Raw genomic sequence first — 24,871 nt, forward strand, 5'->3', positions numbered from 1 at the left:
AGAAGTGATCATGTTCTGGATATATGGCAGCAGTACATAGAAGGTGTAGTTCATAGGAATTGATCATGGAATGGATGTGGGCTGTGAGAGCAGTCAATGTTTTTGACCTGAACATGTTTTACTAACGTATGTTAAGAATTTACTGTCTGATCAATATGCTTTTCTAGGCATTATAGCACAATTAAATGTGCATTTAAATAGTTGTTCAATGATACAGGTAGGACTATTCTGTAAGACTAAGAGAACATTAGCCAGGCCTGTTATGGTGAGGGAGGGGTTCCCTTTCTTTCCATTCTCGTGCTTTGACTTGAGAGAGCAAACCTATATGTTATTATGGATCAGGATTGTAGATTTCATGCTCAGTTTTAAGTCTAAAAATATGCTTTTCAATATCTAGTATTTACATGAGTGTGACTTCTCAGGAATTAGAATGAGAGCCTGAAAAATTACCAGGCACAACGTTTTCAGTCCAGAGATGTTACACCCAGTTACTGCCACTAAATTTTAAGCTCCTTGGGAGCAGAAATTTGATTCTTTTATTATATTAATAGTATCTGTTACATAATATTAACTCAGTAAATGCAGGGTATACTATTGTTAAACTATAGTCTCAGTCTCTGTAAGTAGATTTTTTAGATAGACTAAGTCCTAGTTAATGTGATGTATCTCTATTTCTGTCTCTCTACCTGCCTACCTACCTATATATCATCTATTTATCTATCAATCAAGAGAAGAAAATAAAGAACCACTCTTGGAGAATCAAAGTTTTTATAACATGGTATGCAACTCCCTTACCTTCTTTATCAGCCACCTACATGCAAACAGCATTATTTCTGAAATTAAAACATGTAAGATATATGAGAATTGAATCTTTGGTGCAATTCACTCTTGAACTCTTGTCTCTGGAATAAGCAGCCTGGGGTAGTTGCTCCTCCTTTTTTTATATGTGGGGAGGAGAAATTAGGTGGCTGCTTATCTTGTGCTCAATAGGTTTCTCTGCCAATCCACAAGGTAGCAGGGAATTCTTAGTGCCACTATGACAGATTCACCAAATAGGCATCTGTCTAAATGTCTGATTCCTTAATTGCACTGCCTGTGAAAGAAATGGGCCTCCTTGAGAAATAAACCCAGACTGAATTTCAAATGTGGATGTGTCCCCAAAACTAGCAAAGTTTTCAGAGGTGTATCCTTCAAAGGAGAACAGAAATAAACTGTACATTAAAAGAATTAGTACTCAGAGGCCTTTGTTTAATCAATGGTTAGTTTGGTGGTGATTGCACAAATTCACTACATTAAGTTTAATCAGGGATGTTTCTGGTATGTGGGTGGCATGCTTACTGATTAATTCATTTATATTCTTGAAATAAGGTATGTTCTCCTGGATGAATTTCCACAGTTTGGTAATTCCACAGTATGCATTTCAGCATCTCTAAATCACTGATTTGTTCACTGCCCCACAGCCTAAGACATGCTGGGTGCTGGGTACTGATTAGTTTACCAGACTAAGAATGACAGACAGGAAATGGCACCATTTTAACCTCTCAGAAGAACATCAAAGGAATCATTTCGGTGGCTGTAAATACTTCAGGATTTTGATGTCACCTTTTCGAGTTGCCTTAAGAAATCACTTAGGAATGGTATGGGAGATCATGATACAATGAGGTCCTGCAAAGAATCACACCTTTCTTTGTCAGGGTTCTGAAATTGATTAAGTATAACTATGTCTATGATGTAATAGATTTAATTAAAACTATCATTTTGGAGAAAAGAGACCTGATGGATTATAGAGTCTACACCTTTATTTTTAAGAAATCATGAAATGAGACTCAGGAGTTAATTGACTATTGTAGATGGAAAGATAGTTTGTAGTAGAGCTTTGCATTCAGGACTATTAGTTCCCCTGCCCCATGACCTATCATAGCCAGTTTATTTATTTATTTACTTTAACTTTTATTTTAGGTTCAACGATACATATACAGATTTGTTATATAGGTAAACTAGTGTCATGGGGGTTTGGTGTACAGATTGTCACCCAGGTACTAAGCCTAGTACCCAATAGCCAGTTTAAAGTGTGTGCATTGGGGAAGGGGGGATTAAGGTTGTTCCTAGACAGTTAGAGGCACAGAGAGTTAAAGGATATATATATATGGGATTGCCTTTTATTAATACATCACTTGGCTTTAAGTGTGGGGGTGGACAGAAGTACTTGTTATGTCCTGTGGAGCCCTACTTTCCTTCATTTTCAGAGAGATTTTGCAAATTGCCTAAAATATCTGTTAATATGCCCTGTGTCTACATGCTTACAGACATGATGACAAGGACGGGGGAACTATTGTTCATTGTGGTCATTTTCTAGCTGGAACCATGAGATTTGCTTGAGGAAGACTGAAGGCTAGAGTGACAGAAAATGGAGCTCAGGAAGACCCAGAATAAATTACATTCCTTTGGAGGGTGCTGGGAGGGGCAGGTCATGACTTAGTTCCTTCTATTCCACTCATTTCTTACAGTTCAGCTGCCTCTTGATGTGCAGTTGTTTAGCATGCAAATCAACAGTCATTACCTATGTGAAGTGTTAGTTCACAGGCATGTAGGCTGTGTTCAGTCGGTACCTGTTCCCTCCTGAAGTACTATCTCTGAAGTTGAAGTTCTCTGTTTTTCTTTGTATAAATCTGAATATTATTTAGACCACTTCTTATGAACTTAGGGACCTCTCTGCTTTTGGTGACAGTAGTAGGCAGAATATAGATGGTAGAAAAAGAAATGTCATGCTGTTTCTGTAAACTGTTTGGTGTCTGTATAATAAAACTCTTTAGAATTAACTGCCTCCAGAAACAGGGACAAATGTGATGTCCTTTCTCTGCCCCTTGAATTAAATAACAAAATGAACAGTAGATCATTTTGTTATTCATTTTGTTATTGTTACTCCATAAAGATCATTTTGTTATTGTTACTAGGAGAGAGTGGAGTGTAATGGGAAGAATACATGTTTACAGCTGGGCTGTAATCTTGAATCTTCTGAGAAGTAAGAATATATTCTTGAATGAACCTCAAATTTTGTGAATGTGCTTATTATTTTAAAGATAAGAATATGGATTCAATTTCTGTCTCTGTAGTAACCTGCTGTATTATCTTTCTCTAGCTATATAACCTCTCTTTGCCTCCACTTCTTCATTTGTTAAATAAGGATAATAATAGCACCTACATCATAGGTTTATTATAAAAAAGTGAAATGGATTCACATTTTTAATGTTCTATGTAATTACTTGTCATTGTCATTTTAATAAGGAAAGTATAGGTTACATAAATAGCCAAGAAAACAGCCAATTGAGACTTTTCTTCCTAGATTACCTTGGTTGTATTAGTGCTTCTGGGTGTGGTCACTGATATTCTACAGCTGAACCAGCTAGTGGGGTCCCCAACTAAAGAATGTGTCTTATTGGAGGCTAAGAATTATGAGGCAACTCTATCTGACTTGAGAACCCTAACCTTATGTGGACATCTGAGATTTATTCATCAATAAACACCTTTTTGTAATCCAGAATCATGCTATGTCATTACTTTCTATACCAGAATTTAAATGTTAATGACCAAGACGTTATGCAATGAATACTAAAACGTTACTAAAATCATGTGTTGTGAAGAATATTTGGAAATATGGTAACATGTTCACAAGATGTTAAGTAGAAAAAAACAGGTTAACAGGTTGTAAAACAGTACTTCAGTATGATTCTAAATTTGCAATCATTAAATAATTTTATAATCATGAAAAATGTTATTAAAATATTATAATACTGTGATAAATTCTAATGAGTACTTTCTCGATTTGGCTTTAACATTTCCCAAAATGAAAATTACAAGTTTTTTTCTGATTATAACAGTAATAAAGCTCATTACTGTAGCTATTACAAGCAAAATAGAAAAATAGGTAAAGATGATTAGAATCCTCCACAATTCGACTTTCTTAAAATGGCCTTACTAAGATTTTTAACAAAAATTTATTCCAGATATTTATTTATGAATTTTTATATGTACTATTTCTCTAATTTTCCTAAATGGAGTTTATAATATCTACCTGTTTTCACTCAATAATATATTGAACTATATATTGACCCTCATCATTGTCCTAAAGTTTCAAGTCGTTGAATAGAGATACAATAATCACTTACTGATGGAGATGTGTGATTTGGTTGTCTTGCAATTTGTACATTAAAGTTACACTATGATAAATATCTTTGTGCATACAAATTTACCCTACCAAAAATATATGGAAATACTTCCAGTTGAATTTTAAAATAAAAACCTCATTATTGTTTTAGCTTACTCTTATTTGATTATTGAGGTTGAGTATTTTTCCATAGGCATATTTGAGCCCCTCAACTTGACAACTGTATTGATAATTATTCACTGTGTGATTATTGTGATTATTGCAATTAAGTGATTATTTATGATTTCTCATTTATTAGAAGGAGCATTGTAAGGGTATCAGAAACACTACAGAACCTTTTTTTTTTTTTTTTTTTTTTAAACCACTGTCTTGCCCTGGGCATGAGGTGGTGATTGGACTCTCAGATATTGCTTTTGTAATATTTCATGGTCAAATCAAAGGAAACCACTGGGATTACAGTCCCATCAGTTATAAGAGGACTTAGATCTTAGAGGCTTAGATTGTGTCAGGGGATTGATGGAGCCCTATCAAAGTGCCCTGTCAAGTTCTTTTGTATCTCCTTAGTTAAGCTATATTTTCCCAAAGCCATGCATCTTGAGGTAGGCGTGGGGATTTTTTTCAAAAATATCAACATAGGATATAACTTTCTCTCTTAGATTAGCTAAACTTAGAAGAAAATTTTCTTTGTGGTCAAATGTTTCTGCCATATTCAAATCTAGAAGTCAGGTGGTGACCAGATTTTGTGATACCATCCAAAATGTTTTAGTACAAATCTTCCTTAAAAACATAGTAAGTAATTGTAAACTATGATACTTGTAAATTCTCTACAAGATTATTCAGTGATCATTTTTAAAATAGATGGTTTTTCTGTTGTGCTCTTAGTTTTCATTTTATAGTTGACCCCAAGTGTAACTTTCCAAAGACTCTCAGGATTCCCTTCAGTCCTATTCTGTATATCTATCTAGTCCTTGTCCCAGTGAAGTGATAAAAGGCCCAACTCAGCTTCTTTTGCAATGTGAGCAACAAACATCTCAATAAGATGTGTCTCTTCAAGTTGTTTTTCTTGAACTATTGATGTCTTATGAGGAGATATTTAACTTCACCTCTTGGTCTTAATTGTAGCAACTTCCAGGACTGATGAGCCAGTTGAATTAGTCTTTGGGATGGTCACTAAGTAGATGGGGACAGGATTTTCTTGGTTGGAAGTCCATTTTTTGAATATTCAGGTTTGTTTGTCCTAGACATTTAATTGGCTGAGCCTGCCTAATAAAGGAAATCTTTGTCATGCCACTGTGAAGTTCTGCTTGCCACTTTACTATGTTCCTCTTAATGCAGTACTACTACATGTTGAACCAAAAACAAAAAGCTGGGCTTATAGCATAACACACCTGGTTTTAAATTGTGGTACCACCATTTGTTATCCTGGTTAGTTAACAACTTTCTGAAAATAAAGTAAGGATAATAATATCTATCTTGATGTACCTTTTTTCTTATGAGGTATATAAGAAAGAAGAATTTCTTTTTCTTTGCCTTCACTTAATAAAGGTTAGCATTATTTTATTTTATATAAACATAGAAATAAACATCCTCTGGAGACTCATTTGAGAGAAAACAACCCATTTTGGATCTTAGGGAGGTAGATAGACTTTTCTATTCTTTCTTCAGTCTACAAAAGTTCATGTCATACCCACATCTTCATCTAAAAATCAAGAAATCAGGCTGCAAATGGTGGCTCACACCTATAATCCCACTACTTTGGGAGGCCGAGGCAGGGAGATCACTTGAGCTCAGGAGCTGAAGAGCAGCCTGGCCAAAATGGTGAAACCGTTTCTCTACTAAAAATAAAAAAAAAAATTAGCCAGGTGTGGTGGTGGGTGCCTATAATCTCAGCTACTTGGGAGACTGAGGCAGGAGAATCACTTGAACCCAGGAGGCGGAGGTTACAGTGAGCCTAGATTACACCACTGCATTCCAGCCTGGATGACAGAGAGAGAATTCATTAAAAAACAAATGAGCAAACAAACAAACAAACAAAAACAACCAGGAATTAATCTAGACATCATTTGTTCCTCAAATCTGTAATTGTTTCAGGATCTATGTTTGTTCTCTTTTCACCAAAACTAAAGAAACACTGTTACTTATTTGCTTTTTTTTTTCTCAGTCTGGCTACTTACTTTTCTCCCTCATAGATAAATGCTAACAACCAATGAATCACCATATTTCTCCTTTATTAAAGCTGTCTCCAATGGCATTCTCAGCAAGTTAAAATGTCAAGTATATGGGCCTTTAAAAAAAAAAAAAAAGGTTTGAAAAGATATCCCTTGGGAGGGAGGGAAGAGAAATTTGAGGAGGGAGGAGGGAAGTCATGTGACCTGAGAAGCAGAAATTCTGCACATAAATACTACAGTTTACTGTCAAGCTTCCTATTAAAAATGTTAAATATTGCAGTATCCATAACCCATGTCCCTGTGATAAGTCTGGTTAATTCCTAGAACATAATGCTAGGAATTCAAGAATGGGGATTATATCCTATCTGAGTATTGATGATCCATCTTGATAATGTGTCAAAGGGCACAGGATGAGGAGTAGAAGGGTTTGGGAAGTGAGAATAAATTACTGCAAATCCAAACATCTAATTGGATAAACAACTCCAAGTGGATATAATTTCTTATTTCCTCCATAGAAAGATTAGAATGTACATCCTAGGGAGACTAAGGTGAGAAGAAGAGAGATGCCTAAAAGTTTTATGTGTACATCATCCACTTTGCCTGTTTATCAGAGTCACTATAATGTTTAGTGCTGTAAATGGTTAATTATGAAGATATCAGCTGAACACTTTCATGTCAATTGAGCTGTGCGGTTGTCACAGTGAGCTCTCTTTTCATGTGGACTTTTGGATAAACCAGTGTTTACAGATTATGTTTTATAAATTATGTGACCAAATCTCAATACTACACGGAGAATATGTAATTTATGTTCTAATTGAATCATGTCCATTAGATATTATCATAACTACCTTTTATCTACACTATAGTTGTTATTTACTAAAACATAGTCACATGAAAGTTTTCTATAATAGTATTCTAAACTTTCTATTCTCTGACTCTTCTATTAGGAATCACTACTTCTGAACTCCTTTAGCAATGAATTTCACAATTATATATTATTATATACATTTAAGTATATGCAGTGAGTTCACAATTACATATTATTTCATGTTTATTTTTCTCATCAAAAAATTAAATCTTGGCCAGGCACGGTGACTCACTCCTGTAATCCTAGGACTTTGGGAGGCGAAGGCGGGCGGATCATGAGGTCAGGCATTTGAGATCATCCTGGACAACATGGTGAAATCCCGTCTCTACTAAAAACACAAAAATTAGCCAGGCATGGTGGTGCATGCCTGTAATCCCAGCTACTCAGGAAGCCGAGGCAGGAGAATCGCTTGAACCCAGGAGGCATAGGTTGCAGTGAGCAGAGATTGTGTCACTGCACTCCAGTCTGGGTGACAGAGCCAGACTCTGTCTCAAAAAAAAAAAAAAAAAAAAAAAAAATTAAATCTTGATTTGAAAGATTTGACATATCAGATGAGTATGCCATTATGGTAATTCTGGCAACCATATGGTAATTACCAGTATGGTAATTCTGGCAACTGAAATTAATAATTTCAAAAATATTGCTTTTTGTATGTCTCTAAACTTTTATATGTTGAAAACACATGTATATGTAAATATGTTGAATTCATGTCATATCTTTTTAACATTGTCTGCATTATAATTTTGAATATCTTTTTGCTTAGCTAATTAATTAATTTGGTTTTTTTTTTTTTTTTTTTTTGAGTGTCTTGCTCTGCTGCCCAGAGTGGAGTGCAGTAGCACCATCTTGGCTCACGGGAACCTCTGCCTGCCAGGTAAAAGTGATTTTCCTGCCTCAGCCTCCTGAGCAGATGGGATAACAGGTGCAAGCCACCACATCCAGCAATTTTTTTTTTTTGTATTTTTTAGCAGAGACAGGGTTTCACCACATTGGCCAGGCTGGTCTCGAACTCCTGGCCTCAAGGGATCCACCTGCCTCTGCCTCCCAAAGTGCTGGGATTACAGGCGTGAGCCACTGCGGCAGCCTTCTTTGCTTAATTTGTGATCTTTTAAAAAGTTTGTCATGATGGGTCAATTAAGTGATAAGTATTTAGAAAGTAAGACTCTTCTATTTTTTATGATCTCTGTGGCATAGTGCATTGTAAGTAGAAGTTCTCAATAAATAGCTTTTGTTGTAAACTAACACATTGGTTACTTTCTAAAGTCATTTTTTCATTTTAAATCCCTTTGGTATACTAATCTATACTATATCACTATACTTGTAGACGAAGGGATTCGTCTGGACAACATGGTGAAACCCTGTCTCTACTAAAACTACAAAAATTAGCTGGGCATGGTGGTGCGTGCCTGTAATCCCAGCTACTCAGGAGGCGGAGGCAAGAGAATCACTTGAACCCGGGAGGCAGAGGTTACAGTGAGCCGAGATTGCTCCACTGCACTCTAGCCTGGGCGAGCTACTGCACTCCAGACAAGGGTTTGGTCTACAAGTATAGTGATATAGTATAGATTAATTCAGTTGCTTAAAAAAAATCCATATGCCACAGGATGGCTCAAGATATCCATCTATAGCTTACAAAAACTATTATACAAATAAATAGGCAACAAGATTGAGAAAAACTGGTATGTTTGGTAAAAATATGCCAAAAAAGCAAGAGAGGAGGAGGGAGATATGTGTTTTAGAACCCACACATTTTCACCACGTGAATTTTAAAGGCTATAAGAGTTCCTAAAATCTTAGTATCCTGAGTCATTTGAGAGTCTGATAAACATCATTTAAATATATAATTTAATTGTTTCTCTTTTCTTGTTAGAGAAAGGTGGTGCAAACTTATTCTCAAAAGACTGTCACCCATATTAATAATGAACAAAATGCCTATTGAGTTGGTTTTTTAAATACTAAGAAAATGACTTTTGAAGTTAAAACACATGCAAACTGTTGCTTAGTTAAAAATATATACATATATGGAGTGGAGCAAAAGTTCCCACTCAACAGCTTATTGAAAAATACAAAAAAGAAGGCAGTTTTCAGCAGGTTCTATTTGCCATAAAACATTTTCTTTTCTTATCATTGTTTTTTTTCTTTCTTGTCTTCCCCTCTTGCCAACGTTCACAGCTGGGCATCTTTGTCCATCTTTCAGGGACTTCGTGATGCATATCCCTATGTGGAACACATGTATGCATAATTATTCAACTTTCCTTCCTGTCTCCATTGTTGGCAGAATTCTCATTCAAGTTAACATTAATATACTTTTTTGCTCTTCTCCTCCTCCTGGTTTGTCCTCTTGTCACTTGGAAAATATTGATTTCCCTCCATTGTAGGTGAGATGCACCTACATGGCTCATTTGTGCTTACTTCCTTCTTGTTTGGAGACTCAGCAAGTTCAGCACAATGCTATTTATTGAATTTGTCTGTCAATTTCTTCTTCCTTGCATGGCTGACTGATTCAGTGGAATCAGCTCAATACCAGAAGCACAGAGGATAATGGCTTAATTTTTTTTTCACAGAAAATTGTAAATCAAAAGTAGAGACTAAATTTGAGGACCAATCCCTTCAGAAGGTGGCAACTTACAAAGTGTGTGGAGGACTGTCTAGGTAAACATGACAACAGAGATGATTTTCTAATGGGGTACTTCTCAGCTTTTCATTAAATGTCTAAGAAATACACAGAAAGTTATGAATTGGCAGCAGGATTGTGAAATAAAAATGAGAGGAGCCTCTAACATAGGCAAAAACTTTTTTCCAAACAGACAAACAAAAGTGTATGATCGATAAAGAAATAAAAAATCAGAATAACCTCATTTTCTTCACAGTACAAAATACTAAAAAATCAACACAGTTGTTTTCATGAATGACTTAGTCTTTGGAATTGGCTTTGGACATGCTTTCCTATTCTACACATCACATTGAACATCAACACATCAGCTGGCTACTGATAAGGTAGGAAAGTAAACTGACCTTTACCCTTAGCGAACTTGTTGCTACCTACTAGGATCTTCCTGGCCTCTGTCCACCAAGATGAGCTCCTCTTGTGCTACAACACAGAAACTGCTAATCTCAGAATGTAACATGTTTCAGATACGTGGTATGGAGAAGCAGTCATGCTTAGTTGTTGAAAGAGAAGTATACAGTATGCACAAGTGTATACTTTTGTAAGTTTTTATGCTATTCAAAGAGGAACTTTAAGATACTATTACAGCATAGTCATTAAGAGAAAAGATGTTAAATAGACAAGATGATTTTGAATTCCAAGACCCCCGTGCCTAACCCTGAAAAAGTTTTCTAACTTCTTTGTGCCTTAGTTTCCTCATTTGTAAAATGGGCATTAAATACTTCATAATATTATTGTGAGGATTAAAAAAGTAAGAACTAAGTCCAGTGTTTGGTACCTGTAGTAAGCCCTAGATGGATGATTGCCACTACTGTTATTTATCCTAAATAAATTTAGTATTTTTCTTTAGTTATTATTATACCACCACTGTTACTAAGTTAGGCTCAGAAGGAAATGACTCCCTGTTAGCTTTGAAGGTTGAGCTACAACACCATGCCCCTAAAGTTAAAATTAAGGTTTCAACCTGACAATTGAAGGTGTAAGCCTAGAGAGATTACCTTCCACATGAGCAAAATACCTGGCCTAAGTGGATTCACTCGCATTATCTAAGTAGAAACAAACTGAAACAAACAAAGTTAATAATCAAAACTAATAAAAACATCCAAATATAAAATTATTGATTCAGGCAACGATTTAGGATTAATAAATTTGATAATGAGGGGCTGGATAATTGTATAATGTCAAGGTGGAATCACACACGTAACTTTCTAATCAAAGGAAAGAAACACACATTGGAGGGATCTTACTATTTCCATCCTATTCCAGTAGTCAGTCAGTTGTTATATGCCCTGTAATATAATGCAAAATATAATGAGCAACTTTCACAATGGAGTCTAGTCAAAAAAGTTTTACCAACATCAGATCATTAAGAGATATAGGAGATAGAAGAGCAAGGGAGATATCATCACATGGTTGCAATCAGACAAATAACACACGTGAGACATTCTGTGGAACAGCAGGCCTGGTCTCTTCAACAAGTCACTGTCTGGAAAAATGACTGAACTATATTAAGGATGACTGAAGAAACAGAATCAGATGCAGTGATTGGTCTTGAATTAGATACTTATTTTGTCAAACCAGATGAAAAGGACATTTTTGACAGGATTGCCTGTTTTTGTAACCCAAAATATGCATTGCAAAAAATAAGCAGGACTTTTGTTAAAATATCTTTAGATAGAATTGTGGTATATATATATATGATATATATGTGAGTATATCTACATGTATCTATATATATTCTGTCTAAAAATTCTCACAATTCTGTGTAAAGATATTTTAGACAGAATTAGGAGATATCTGTATCTTGCTCTAGATATAGCTAAATATATATTCCTTTATATATCTATATATATCTAACTATATATTTAGATATATCTAGCTCTTATATATAGATAGATATAGAGCTAGATATAGATATATAAAGGAATATATATATCTATATAGTATATTCATGACCTACAAGTATTCTTTTTTTATCAGGTTTTCTTGAACATCAGATATATGTATATACCTGACCATTCAACATGTATTTATTTTTCTGTTTTTAAATAGAGACAGGGTTTTCCCATGTTGCCCAGGCTGATCTCAAACTCCTAGGCTCAAGTGATTCACCTACCTCAGCCTCCCAAAGTGCTGGGATTACAGGCATGAGCCACTGTACCCAGTATCAACAGGCATTTATAAGCATAGGTATAATCTAGTGCTCTTGATTGATTAAAAATATATTTTGATTGTTTGAAAGGTGATTATTATAAAAAAACCATGAATCACTACTCCCTTTTTTGTTTCTTATTTAGTTTGTTTCTTCCTTTTGTACTCAAGTAACAAAAATCTTAATTTAGCTCTGAGGATACAAATGAAGGGTAATGTTTCTTGCCCCTGGTCCCACAGTTAGTGACAGTTGAAACCAAAATGCAGACAGTCCAATTTCAGAAACCATGCTCCTAACCAATACATTGAAGGGTCTTTAGCTATTGGCCACCTATAAAACATGTGGTCATAACCGTAGAGAACACAGCAAAATACCACAATAAAAAAGAATAAATGAAAATTCACTATTTTTCATGGGAAAACCCAACTTGTATTGCCTGGTTCCTTTGTCAGCTTTGAGAACTTCTGTATGTTTTGTACATAGAGCTCCAGCTCCTGAAAAAAATTGTTCTAAAAGTCTCAACGCCAGTTAAATTAAGTTCCTGACAGAAGCTGAAACATTATGAGAATGACAAACATGGTTTTAGTTCAGATCATCTGGGGAATGCACGTCACACTGGCATCAACCTCCAACAGAGCCTTGGGATGACAGAAGCAACCGTTCAGAGGAGGCACCTCCTTGCTCTGTTAGTGAAAAGTTGAGATTTGGATGGCATTTTTCACACTCTTGACAGTTTATGACACGCTGATGGGATGAAACAGAAAGACTGCATACTAAAAGTTGGCTGTGACCTAACTAGCAAAGTTACATAAGTCATTTCTGGTCACATAAAAGATGTCACCGCCTGATTTCTAAAAGCTAATTATTACTAGCTTTTTGTGATTACCAGATACATCTCTTCCATTTTTGATATCTCCTACTCTCTTAACATGGACAGCATTGTTGAACTCAGGATCTGAAGTCAGACAGCATTTTCTTCTTTGAGCCTCAATCTGCTTGTCAATGAAGTAGGGATGATGACAGTTCTTTCCATATAGTGTAGTTGTGAGCATGATGAAATGCCTAGCACAGGGACTGTCTCGTAACTCCTAACCACAACTACTATGCTTGTTAGTCCCCCTGGCCTATTTATTTTAAGCCCAAAGCATCTCTTGGAGCTCAGCACTGTAATGCCCTGGAAGTGTTTTGTAATCTCTTCACTTCTGTGTACTGTACGTTGTGGTCTTACACTGCTCCTGGCCACTGTCGAGTTATTCCTAAAGGAATACAGCAATTTCAGAGGCCTCCTGAAGCTCCCTGTCATGCCTGGCAATGTCATTATATACCAACTGATATATTTTTACTTTTCCCAATTCTTGACAACCTTATATAGTAGTATTTCACATATCTGCTTGGAAAAAATATTTGGGTAACAGCTTTTGGTATTGTTAGGTGTTTTGGATTTTCTTCTTACCTTTTTGTTTATTGCAGTATAATTATGGGAATTACTTAATTTCTCGAATTGCATTATTTCTCTGCTCATCTAGCATCGTCTTGCTGTATGGAGATAGAGAGCAGTTAAATTTGAGTAATATACTAGAAGTTTGGTATTCCTGACTCATTTTTGGCGAACCACTCTACTGACTCAAAAACAAAGATTTTTATGTGCTTTGAAATTTTAATAATCAAGTAATGTCTAACATTTCACATTTTCTCTAATAGCCACTCTTTTCTTCTTTTATTTTTGCATATAATCCTGCTGCATTTCTAAAATCGACCTTTGAAATTTTCTTATTTTCCTACACATTCCAGTTTATTACTGTGTTGAAGCTGATAATGTTTATACTTTGTTTTCTAGAAGGCCATTGATATAAAATTTTATTTTATGGTTGATTTTCTTGTGAATGGGTGTTTTACACAATTTTCAGGTAATTGATCTGGATTTTATGAGGCCAGTCAAATGTAGCAAACATTATAAAATTACTGAAAATATATCAGTGATGACAAACATTTAATGATTTGTTTATTGCTGATTGGTTGTAGTTCCATTTTTCTCTAAGACATCTTCCTTAAAATAAGAATATACAAAATGACCATTACAGTGTACAGTATGTATTTTTTCATTCTCTAGCAATGCATTTTTTCATTCTCTAGCAATGAGAGCAAGCATATAATATTGTGATCACTGTTAGCCAATCTGTGTTCTAACATGCTCTCCTTAGTTTTATTCTACTATGTTGTTCGTTTAGTATATGGCCCCTTCCACTTTTTTTCTATTTTGATGAATAGTTTGGATAATAATGACTGAACCAAGGTGTGCAAGTGATTTAAGCAAACAAAGCGAAACTGCCCCACTGTCTATTGAAATGTAGGCTTCATGGTATCTTGAATTGCATTCAAAAAGATAAAACTCTTTATCAGAATTAAAAACATGTGTTTACACAAAATCATGTACACAAGTTCATAGCAGCATTATTTGTAATAGCCCCAAAGTAGAAACAACTCAAATGTTCATTAACTGATAATTCGATTAAACAAAATCTCTCATAACCATAAATGGAATATTATTCAGGTATTAAAAGGAATGAAGTTCTAATACATGTGACAAGTTGGATGAACTTTGAAAATATGCTAAGTGAAAGAAGTCATATACAAAAGGCTTGCAACGTTCTGTGCCTTCATATATATGAAATGTCCAGAATAGGCAAATCCACAGAAACAGAAAGTAGATTAGAGGTTCATAGGAGCCAGGTGCAGAGGGGAATGGAGAGTTATTGCTTAATGGGTATGGAGTTTCTTTTGATGAAAATATTCTGGAGTGGTGGTGACTGCACAATTTTGTGAAATATACTAAAAACCATTGAATTGTATGCTTTAAAAAGGTTAAATGGTAAATGTTACATTACGCGAATTTTATCTCTGTAAAAACATTTTAAGAGAAGACATTATAGTAAACAAACAGTACAAAGATCAGAAGCCAAAAGAAATTGGTGGAAACTATTTGACATTATGAAGAACATTGTAAGTCTCAATTTCAGGGGGAATTGACCATAATTGATAAAATATTGCGTAAATAATATCAGGGATGCATTTGGATAAGAAACACATATTCCAGTCCTTTATAATGTTAACTTAGTATGTATTCCAATTTCCACAAACATACTCCATCTCCTTCAAAGTATAGGCAAGTAGTCCGTGAAAGTTGGAATGGAAAGATGAAGCAATATTTTCATAAATATGTCACTGAAACAGGCTCACAAAGCAGTACATGCCATGTAATGGGAGCTGGGGTATAGAAGAGAGATTAATCAATGCTGCATAGCTAAACTGCAAGTAAAGAGGGATCTCATAAGAGAGATTCCCTTTAAACTTGTTTTGGAAGGATCCATAGTTCTCCATACTGTGGATAATGAGGGAACAATATGAGTAGTAAGAACTTTCATATAACCTTTAACATCTTTCTTCTCTCTAGCAAGGGTTAGTCAATTTTGCATTGAGCACCATCACCCTTTCTCTAAATACAATTCAAACAGCTTACAATCCTTATTTTTTTGGTTTGGTATATAAGGTTTAGTTCTCCTCCAACTTCTACATTTCTGTTCAAGGGAAGCCATTAAACCCTGTTTTTATTTCTAATCTAGAAAGCTAAAAAAGCATATTTCCCTTTATGAATTTTTCATATGCTCATCTGATGCTTGTGTGCTCTCTGCCCCTTTGCCTGGCCTGAAATCTGCTTCTTACTTATCTAGTTCATCTCTTGCTATTTGCCAATGCAAATGTGGCCTAAAAACAGCTGAAACAGTAAGGGCATGTTAGCAGACGGAAAAAGGAAAGGAAAAAGAGGCAAATAGAGTAAGTACCCAAAGAGGGAGAAAGAGCAGAGATCATAGATGGCTATATGAGGTTCAGGCAGAGGAATTAAAGAAAGTGAAGAAACAGTTGGGAAGAAATTAGAATGATGTCTGTAGACTGGAAGCAGTGGAGGAAACAACATCCAAAAGTTAAGAATAGGAAATACACTTTTATTTTTTAATTGTGCTGCAAGGATGCAAAACCAATTAAATTATTTACAAATGTGTTTTATTTTAGGCAAATCTATAGTATACATATCAAAACTTAACTTGCTCTGGTGTACAAGTTGGCTTTATACTGTTTGGCTATCCTGTATTTATTATGCCATTAATCCTTTTAACTGGTCTGGAAAGAAATTTAGTTTTAAGTCAGTTACTTTTTTTAAAATGAATCTTATTTATACCAAACTTCTCATGTTTGCTTGAATTTAATCAAATTTTTATATAAAGTATAATTTCAAGGAATTTATAATGGAGTATCAAGATAGGAATTGGTTTTATAATCAAACTTTTATAATTTTCTATTGTGGAGAAATTTATCTACTTACCTACTTAGTTATTGAAATCAAATTCCTGCAATAGAGCTATTAAAATGGGCTAGCATGATCATCTTTGAGAATGTTCCTTTTTAAAGGTAATATAAATTATATCCAATAGGAGAAAAAAGTTAACTTATTATGTGAGTGGACTAAGAGTCATTTTAAAAATCTTGAAGAAGATTTTTAATAATATGTAAAACATTTCTGATGTGGTAGCATACATATATATTATAGGAAATTATTAATATTAAAGTGATCCAAAATATATGCCACAGGGAGATGACTTGAAAAAAATGCATTGATGCTTCATCAGTTGTTATCTTAGGGCAGTGGGTAATAGGATAGTTTTTATTCTATATATATATTTTTTGCCAGATTATCTAATAAGATACGTTTTTATTAATAACAAAAAGAGAGAAATGATACAAATTTTAAAATGAGGAGTGCTCAGTCTGCCTAAAAATTATTTCCTTGCAACAAAGATGCAATATGGAATTCAAAAATGGTGGTAACTATTGTCAAACACGTAGAGATTGGAGTTCCTAATTGTTGCAGGAAGATCTAAGATAAAGTACTACAAGATGAGTAACACATACTTAAAAGCTAATTTAAGGAGTTCTTAATTGCAAAAAATTTGAATAGGACTTAATTTGATAAACCAAAATAGTTTATCTGGTTCAATTACCGTTGATAAATATATTTAATGACATTGCAATTGCATATTATTCAGCCACAACATAATTTCATTAATGACTCATTAAAATTATTATGAAAAGGAAACACTTAAAATTGCATTGGGGTATTGGGGTACCTCACAGTTTCATTTTTCCTTCTTCCTCTCCCTGTACATTTTTTACTTCTTATATTTTAAGTATACTGCTATGATTTAAAAAACTAGCTAGAAAGGGGAGATAATAAAATGAGACCCTCCTCATATTAAAAAATATCCTTTCTTCTCCTACCCCTTATTTTGCCGTGTATGTTCACATTAGGAAACTAGAAAAATCTAGATAAACAGAGCCAAGGTAATTAGTTGTCTGTAATTCTAACACAAAAAGATCATCACTAATGTCATTTTGGTATTATTTACTGAGATTTGTTTTTTCTACACTCAAATAGGCACATAAATACATGATTATGTATTTCTCAAACTGTTTTATGACCTGTATTTCACACTTGGTTTTATAATATGAACATCTTCCATGTCAGAAAATATGATTCTTCATTATACTAATGGCCAAATATTATTCCATTTATAGATGTACGTACTTATTTAACTAATTTTCTATCTCTCGAGGATAAATTCCTGCGGTGGAATTGCTGAATCAAATATGTGTATATTTTGATGCTTTATGGCATTAATCCATTTTGCCTTAAGAAAGTTGTATCAATTTATACATCTGTCATCCTGAGTTAGGTTCATCCTTGCTGACTTTGGGTGGCTTTTTTATTCTGTTTACCATTTGTCTAAGCAAAAATGGTATTATATCTTCTTTAATTCTATTGGTAAGTTGTACTTTTAAAAATTTAACTATACTGTATTTCTCAGATCTCCTGCCGTGTGTGTGAGAGTGTGTGTGTGTGTGTGCATACACCCACCTCCCTCCACACACACATACACATACAAATACATATTTGGACTATAAAAACCACTACGAACTTGAATTTTGAGATTGTGTATATACCAGTTTCATATTGATTAGAAAGATGAGAAATTCTCTTTTTTTTAAGTATATAGAGACTAAATCAAAATATTGTGAAACCTAAAAAGAAAATACCACAACCCCAAGCAGAAAGGGCTTAGCTTTGAAAAAACTACATGGTTGCTAAACAAGGCTTGTCAAGCTATTAAAAACAAGGGTAACATAAAACTAACAATTTCTAAATAGGACAACTGTTTCTAAATATGTTAAGTGGTGTTTAAGTCAGTTAAATATTACAGCCAAAATGTTGTATTAATGCATGAGTGAGATGCATTATAGATGACTTGATAATAAAGTTATGTATGTTTACAGCAGAGCATTTTGTTCATAGAACATAGTGGGAGCCTGAAGTTTTGGGATTATCTAGGATCATAATTGAACATATGTTTAGTTTGCTCTGGGCACCGTATTTTCAAAGGGACATAAATGAACTAGAGAATGCTTAAAATGTGGGGACATGATTAATCATAGTGTCACATGAGAAACATTTGAAGAAAGCAGGGATGATTTAGTCTGAAAGAGTTAAGATTCAGGCATGGCATCACTATATACAAATGCTAGATGAGCTATCAATACATGTTTTGATTGTACCCCTGAGATGGATTAAGCATTGGTAGGTAGAAGTATGTAGAATCTGAACTGTCTTATGGAGATATTCATAGTGAGATCAAACATTCCTCTAAGAAAGTTTAGGGCACATTGTTTCACTGGAACTCTTTGTTCAGAAACTGAACATTTACTTAGCAAGGTTTATTGTAGAGATGATTTTATCATTTGATGGTAGTTGAATTAGCTAAGTTTTACACTCATTTTCAGCCCTGAAATTAAAACAAACTTGAACAACTGGAGGGATTTATGCCATTATACACATTGTAACTCTAGCATATAAGGCATAAAAAATATGCTAGTTTTGCCGGGCGCGGTGGCTCACGCCTGTAATCCCAGCACTTTGGGAGGCCAAGGCAGGTGGATCACGAGGTCAGGCGATCGAGACCATCCTGGCTAATACGGTGAAACCCCGTCTCTACTGAAAACGCAAAAAAAAAAAAAAAATTAGCCGGGCGTGGGGGCGGGCACCTGTAGTCCCAGCTACTTGGGAGGCTGAGGCAGGAGAATGGCGTGAATCCGGGAGGCGGAGCTTGCAGTGAACCGAGATCGTGCCACTGCACTCCAGCCTAGGCGACTGAGCGAGACTCCGTCTCAAAAAAAAAAAAAAAAAAAAAGTTATTTTTTTTCATAGCACATTTATAAAATGAACATTTGAAATGGGCTGCATATAAAGATAAATGAGGCTGGGCGCGGTGGTACATGCCTGTAATCCTAACACTTTGAGAGGCCGAGGCGGGCAGATTGCTTGAGCTCAGAAGTTCCAGACCAACTAGGCAACTTAGTGAGACCTCATCTCTACAAAAATTAATAAAATTAGCAGGGCATGGTGGTGCACACCTGTAGTCCCAGCTGCTTAGGGGGCTGAGGTAAGAAGGTCACTGGCACCTGGGAGATCAAGACTGCAGTGAGCTGTGATTGTGCCACTGCACTTCACCCTGGGTGACAGAGTGAGACCCTGTCTAAAGAAAAGGAGGAGGAGGAGGAGGAGGAGGAGAGGAGGAGGGAGAGGAGAGGAGGAGGAGGAGGAGGAGGAGGAGGAAGGAAGTGGAGGGAGAAGAGGAGGGGAAGAGGAAGAGGAAGAAGAAGAAGGAGGAAGAGGAGAAGAAGAAGGCTGATCTGATTGACTTTGTAAACTATTTATACTCATCTATTGTTGCTTGTATTTTATTGCAAGAATAGAGAACTAATAAAAATGTATGAACTTATTGTAAAATTGGTAAGTTGAAAATAAAGATCTCATTTTGTTTGCGTTAACTTTATAAAAATCTGTAAGAGCCAGAATGATTTCAGACACTGATGACAATTTTAACAGAAACATAGGCATCTCACAGTGCAGTGGGAAAATTAATAACAGAATTAGAAAATAAATTAGAATAGATATTAGTTGAAATAATCTGAAATGCATTTGAGAGGAAAATAGAGAATAGAGATTTCTTAGTCCATTTGTGTTGCTATAAAGGAATGCCTGAGACTAGGTAGTTTATAAGAAAAGAGGTTTATTTGGTTTACAGTTCTGCAGGTTGTACAAGAATTATGGTGCTGGCACCTGTTTCTGGTGAGGGCCTCAGGCTGCTTCCACTCATTGTGGAAGGTGAGGGGGGAGCCAGTGTGTACAAGACCACAGGGCCAGAAGGAAGGAAGAGAGACAGAGAGGAGGTGCCAGGCTCTTATTAACAACCATCTTTTGCAGGAACTAAAAGAGGTAGAACTCACTCACTACCATGAGAATGGCACTAAGCCATTTTTGAGGTATCTACCTCCATGACCCAAACACTTCCCATTAGGCCCCTCCTTGCAACATTGAGGATCTGATTCAATATGAGATTTTTGAGGAGACAGACATCCAAACTATAGCAAGAGGAAGTTGCTATAAAAAGAGATTAAAGAAATTGGGAAAGATTGCAACACACTGAGATCTTTAAACACTTTCTATTTCAAATGGAATAGATAAAGCCATACTAAGTATAAAACAAAATGTAATGAAAATGTGTATTATCAAATGAGTAGAAGGATAGTAAGAAGAGTATGAATCTGAAAACCAGAATGAAAGAAAACAATGCAAGTTTTGTTTGGTTGGTAGGAGAAAGATGGAAAATGTTAAATAAATATATAAATTAGAGAAAGGAGGTATGTTGTCTGTCTTGAATGTTCATTCAGTGATATAGGGAAGGTGCTGAAAATCAAGAAATTCCAAGGAATAGAGTTAAATTAAGGCATTTTATACAAGTATTAAAGATAGGTAGTGAAATTCAAGGTACACAGAACCATCTTAAAGTCTGAAAGGCCTTAAAACATAATGTAATCCCATCCCATACCCAGTGAAGGGAGCTTGGCCCTATATTCTTGAGAAGTGCTTGCTCAGTATAGACTCAAAAGTACATTTCTTATAAGGCTATACATGTATGGTTTTAAACAACGTTGACGTATAAATTTATATAATAAAGTATTTCTAAATATTTCCCAATGCCTATCACACATTTGCTTTAGAAATATTTTAGAAATATTATTTAAGAAAGAAATATTTTAGATTATTTCTAACGTGAATGACGGAGTGATAGGTACGGGGAAGGATGAGAGACCAGTTCCCCTAAAACTCAAAGAGACGAAATGTCATTTGGGGCTTTTGCACAGAAAGAGGAGCATGGACTTGACCTACGTTTCCCATTTCTTAGAGATATCCTAGGAAGATTTCAAAACTTTTGTATGTTTAGTTTTCCCATCTTTGAAATGGGGATATTAATAGTATTTATAAGACAGAGTTGCTATAAGGATTAAATGGATAGTATATGTTCAAGGTCATATCATGGTGCATGGCACATTGATGATGTTCATTAAATGTTGCTGTTAATATATGAGAAGGGCTGAAGACATCCGCTTTAAGTCAGCATTTATTGAACACAGTTCAGGGAAGGAAGATTTGTTCAAATAAGTTTATCTTTCTGTCCCTTCAAATCAACTTGGGATTTTTTCTACTTTGGGCAGCTCCCTTTCAACCTTCAATGCTTACCGCTTCCCTGTATACATATAAGAGAAAATAAGATAATGAAGAATGAACTCTAAAACAATTTAGAGGCCTCTTGCAGCTATATCTGGTTTTGATCTCTTTCTAATGTTTTTTCCACTTACTGCCTTTCTAAGAATAGTCATTGATGTATAAGTTATTAAGATAGTGGCTGAATAACATTAAAAATATTTTATCATAAAGCAGTTCTTTCTAGACATTTGATGATTGAAAAATTCATGCTACTTCTCAGAAACTTGGAAGCATAGTTTTCAGGGTTATAGAATGTTCATTATTAGTATTTAGTCTTTTTTAGATTAAAATTGCCATCTTAGGGTGTATCTTCTCTGAGCCACTCATTTTCTTAGATTTTGAAACTTTTCTACACCTAACACGATGGAGTAACAGGGACTGGATTTATCTTTCTGCCCAAAATAACAGCAAAAATGTGGGAAAAAAATGAAACAACAGTTTCTAGACAGTGAACAATAACAAGCAGCACAGAGCAATGATCCTGGAAACAAGGGCAATGAAAGAGACAAGCATTAGAATTGTCCTGGCTTACATTTCAAAGAGAGCTTCCGGGCCATAATGCAGGAAGGGGGAAGCCAGGTGGATCCTGGAAATATCCAGAGTAATTATGATAAACTGATCCGGCTTGTCTTGGTATGTTATGACTTGAATACCACTCCACTAATTGTGTTTTATGGAATTGACATTGGAACATTCATATCTTTACATTTATACATGCAACACCTGTTAATCAAGTACTTAGTAAGTTCCATGGTTGCAGTTACAGGGGGATATCATTAACGATGATGGCGAAGCAAGAAAGGCTGGATAAAAAGAAAGATGATACATGAGACCTAAATAAGTGAAAAAATGAGGGGTCCACTCAAGAGAATGAGAAAGTTCAGTTTGAATGAAATCACAGTTGTCAAATCAGAGACATGATGAAAGAACTACAGGTAAGCCAGGATACACAGGGTCTTAAAGCATCTTAAAGATTTGTGTATTGATGCAACGGCACAGGAATCCATTGAAGAGTTTGAGCAGAGTGTGAGATCACTGGGTATATACTGCTGGGGTCTTTGGATGCTAACTAGAGATAACCATTAAAATTTTCTGACTTAAATCTGATTAGAGGAAAAAAATCATTTCCCTTTCAACAGAAACTTCAGGTCTGAGCTTTTCAGAGTTTATTGTTGCTAAAATGACCAGGTTTTTTTTTAAAAAATCGACACTATGGGATTTTAAAAGATGACTTGTATGAAAGCCTTACATTATAGTTTAAATCGCCATCTCATATTCAGCTGCATTTTTATAAAGAATAGAACTATATACATTGAGTGTCTTGGTCACTTTGGTTCTGACTTATACTATAGCTACACTTTTGAATAACTGCATCTGTCCGTAGTTGTTGAGAATCTAGACCCCATCACTGCAGATGTGATGATATTTTTGTTATTCTTGCTTCTTTGCTTAGGTTTATGTACATTTTTTTACCCTTCCAGCCTGCCTAACTACATTATAATTTTTTTTGGTATCAGAGAGTATATATAGGCTGTGATCGTCCCCAGTGCTAAATACAGACCCTGGGCATTCAATACATTCTTGTTCAAATGAATCTTATGGAGAATTCCACCCCACATAGGAGAATTCTCACTATTCAAGAATTTATCTCCAAATTTTCAGCATCATTTTAAAATGACAAATTTTGACATGCAATTAGACTAGCAGAGACACCCTAGTTACAACTGCTTCCTATCCACTCCCCTTTTAGATATTTGAAGAAAATAGAGTATGGTGAAAGAACTCAAAATAAATTTTAATTATGATATTATGATTTATGATTATTGAATGCATGCTTGATTTTTTCCCTACTGTTTATTCTATATTCCACCATAGGATAATGTTAATATAAAATTATTAAAGGATCAATTCACTGAAGTCTTTATGATAAAGTATTTGGGGGTCCCTAAACTTCTTCTGAGTTTTAAGTGGCATATTTGTGTTGCTTTGTTTTGAACTACAATATTTTATTTTGTTTTTTTTTTTTTTTTTTTGGTGAGATGGAGTCTCGCTCTGTTGTGCAGGCTGGAGTGCAATGGCGCGATCTTGGCTCTCTGCCTCCCAGGTTCAAGAGATTTTCCTGCCTCAGCCTCCCGAGTAGCTGGGATTACAGGCATTTGCTACCATGCCTGGCTATTTTTGTGTGTGTGTGTGTGCTATTCGTGGAGACGGGGTTTCACCATACTGGTTGGGCTGGTCTCGAACTCCTGACCTCAGGTGATCCACCCGCCTCAGCCTCGCAAGTGCTGGGATTACAGGCGAGAGCCACCGCGTCCGGAGAACTATAATATTTTAATGTCATTTTTTACAGTTAGTAAAATATTAATCCATCACATCATTAACTGTTAAAAATGTCTCATTCCCATTCCCTATCTCATTTATAAAAAGTGGTACTTGTATTGTCATTTCTACAGCACTTATTTATCCCACACATTTTGGCAACAGATTATTTTTCTTCTGGATTCTTCTCTAATAGTTTTATGTTTATAAGCTTGTCTCTTGCACAACAGAATGAACTTCACAAGGGCATTGACTTTTGTTCTATCTCTTAGTGAATAATTGTCACTTAGGATTTATTGAAGCACAGTACCAAACCTGTATTAGGTACCCCATTGAAATTTGTTAACTTGAATAAATTGAATATGACAACTTTGTTTTGCTTTCTTTTATTGAATTTTTCAGGATTATTTGTATGCAGTAAAATGCTCATATCTGAAGTGTACAATGTGTTAACTTTTTGACAGCCATTAACCACTACTGAGATAAAGATATAGTATACCTTCATCATTTTCCAAAGTTCTTTTATGTCCCTTTTAGGTACTAGTCTCCACTGCACCCCAGGTTACCACTTTTCTGACTTATTATCCCTTAGAGTATTTTCACTTAGTCTAGAATTTCTTATAAATAGAAGCATATAGTATATACTCTTCTTTGTCTACCTTCTTTTGCTCAGTGTTTTAATATTTATACATATTATTCTATCTATCAGTAGTGTGATCGTTTTCAATTCCATATAGTATTCTATATATGAATATATCACAATATATTCCGTTCTTTTGTTGATGGACATTTTGGATGTTTCTAGTTTGGGACTAC

At 35.1% G+C, this 24,871-nt stretch overlaps 1 protein-coding gene across 7 annotated transcripts in view; it reads left to right on the forward strand.

Annotated features, from left to right (window-relative positions):
• The window catches only part of CNTN4 (contactin 4), a 975,811-nt gene that overhangs the window by 177,225 nt on the left and 773,715 nt on the right, over positions 1-24,871 (forward strand). For 2 of the 7 annotated variants that reach the window (XM_050781399.1, XM_050781397.1), the window contains exon 1: positions 7,815-8,075. The exons of the other annotated variants lie outside the window; for them this stretch is intronic. The gene's annotated coding sequence lies outside the window, so the exon portion shown is untranslated. Of the gene's footprint in view, positions 1-7,814; positions 8,076-24,871 lie in introns of those variants that run through there. 7 annotated transcript variants of the gene reach the window in all.

The sequence above is a fragment of the Macaca thibetana genome, chromosome 2, assembly GCF_024542745.1.
Source record: "Macaca thibetana thibetana isolate TM-01 chromosome 2, ASM2454274v1, whole genome shotgun sequence".
NCBI lineage: Eukaryota > Metazoa > Chordata > Mammalia > Primates > Cercopithecidae > Macaca > Macaca thibetana.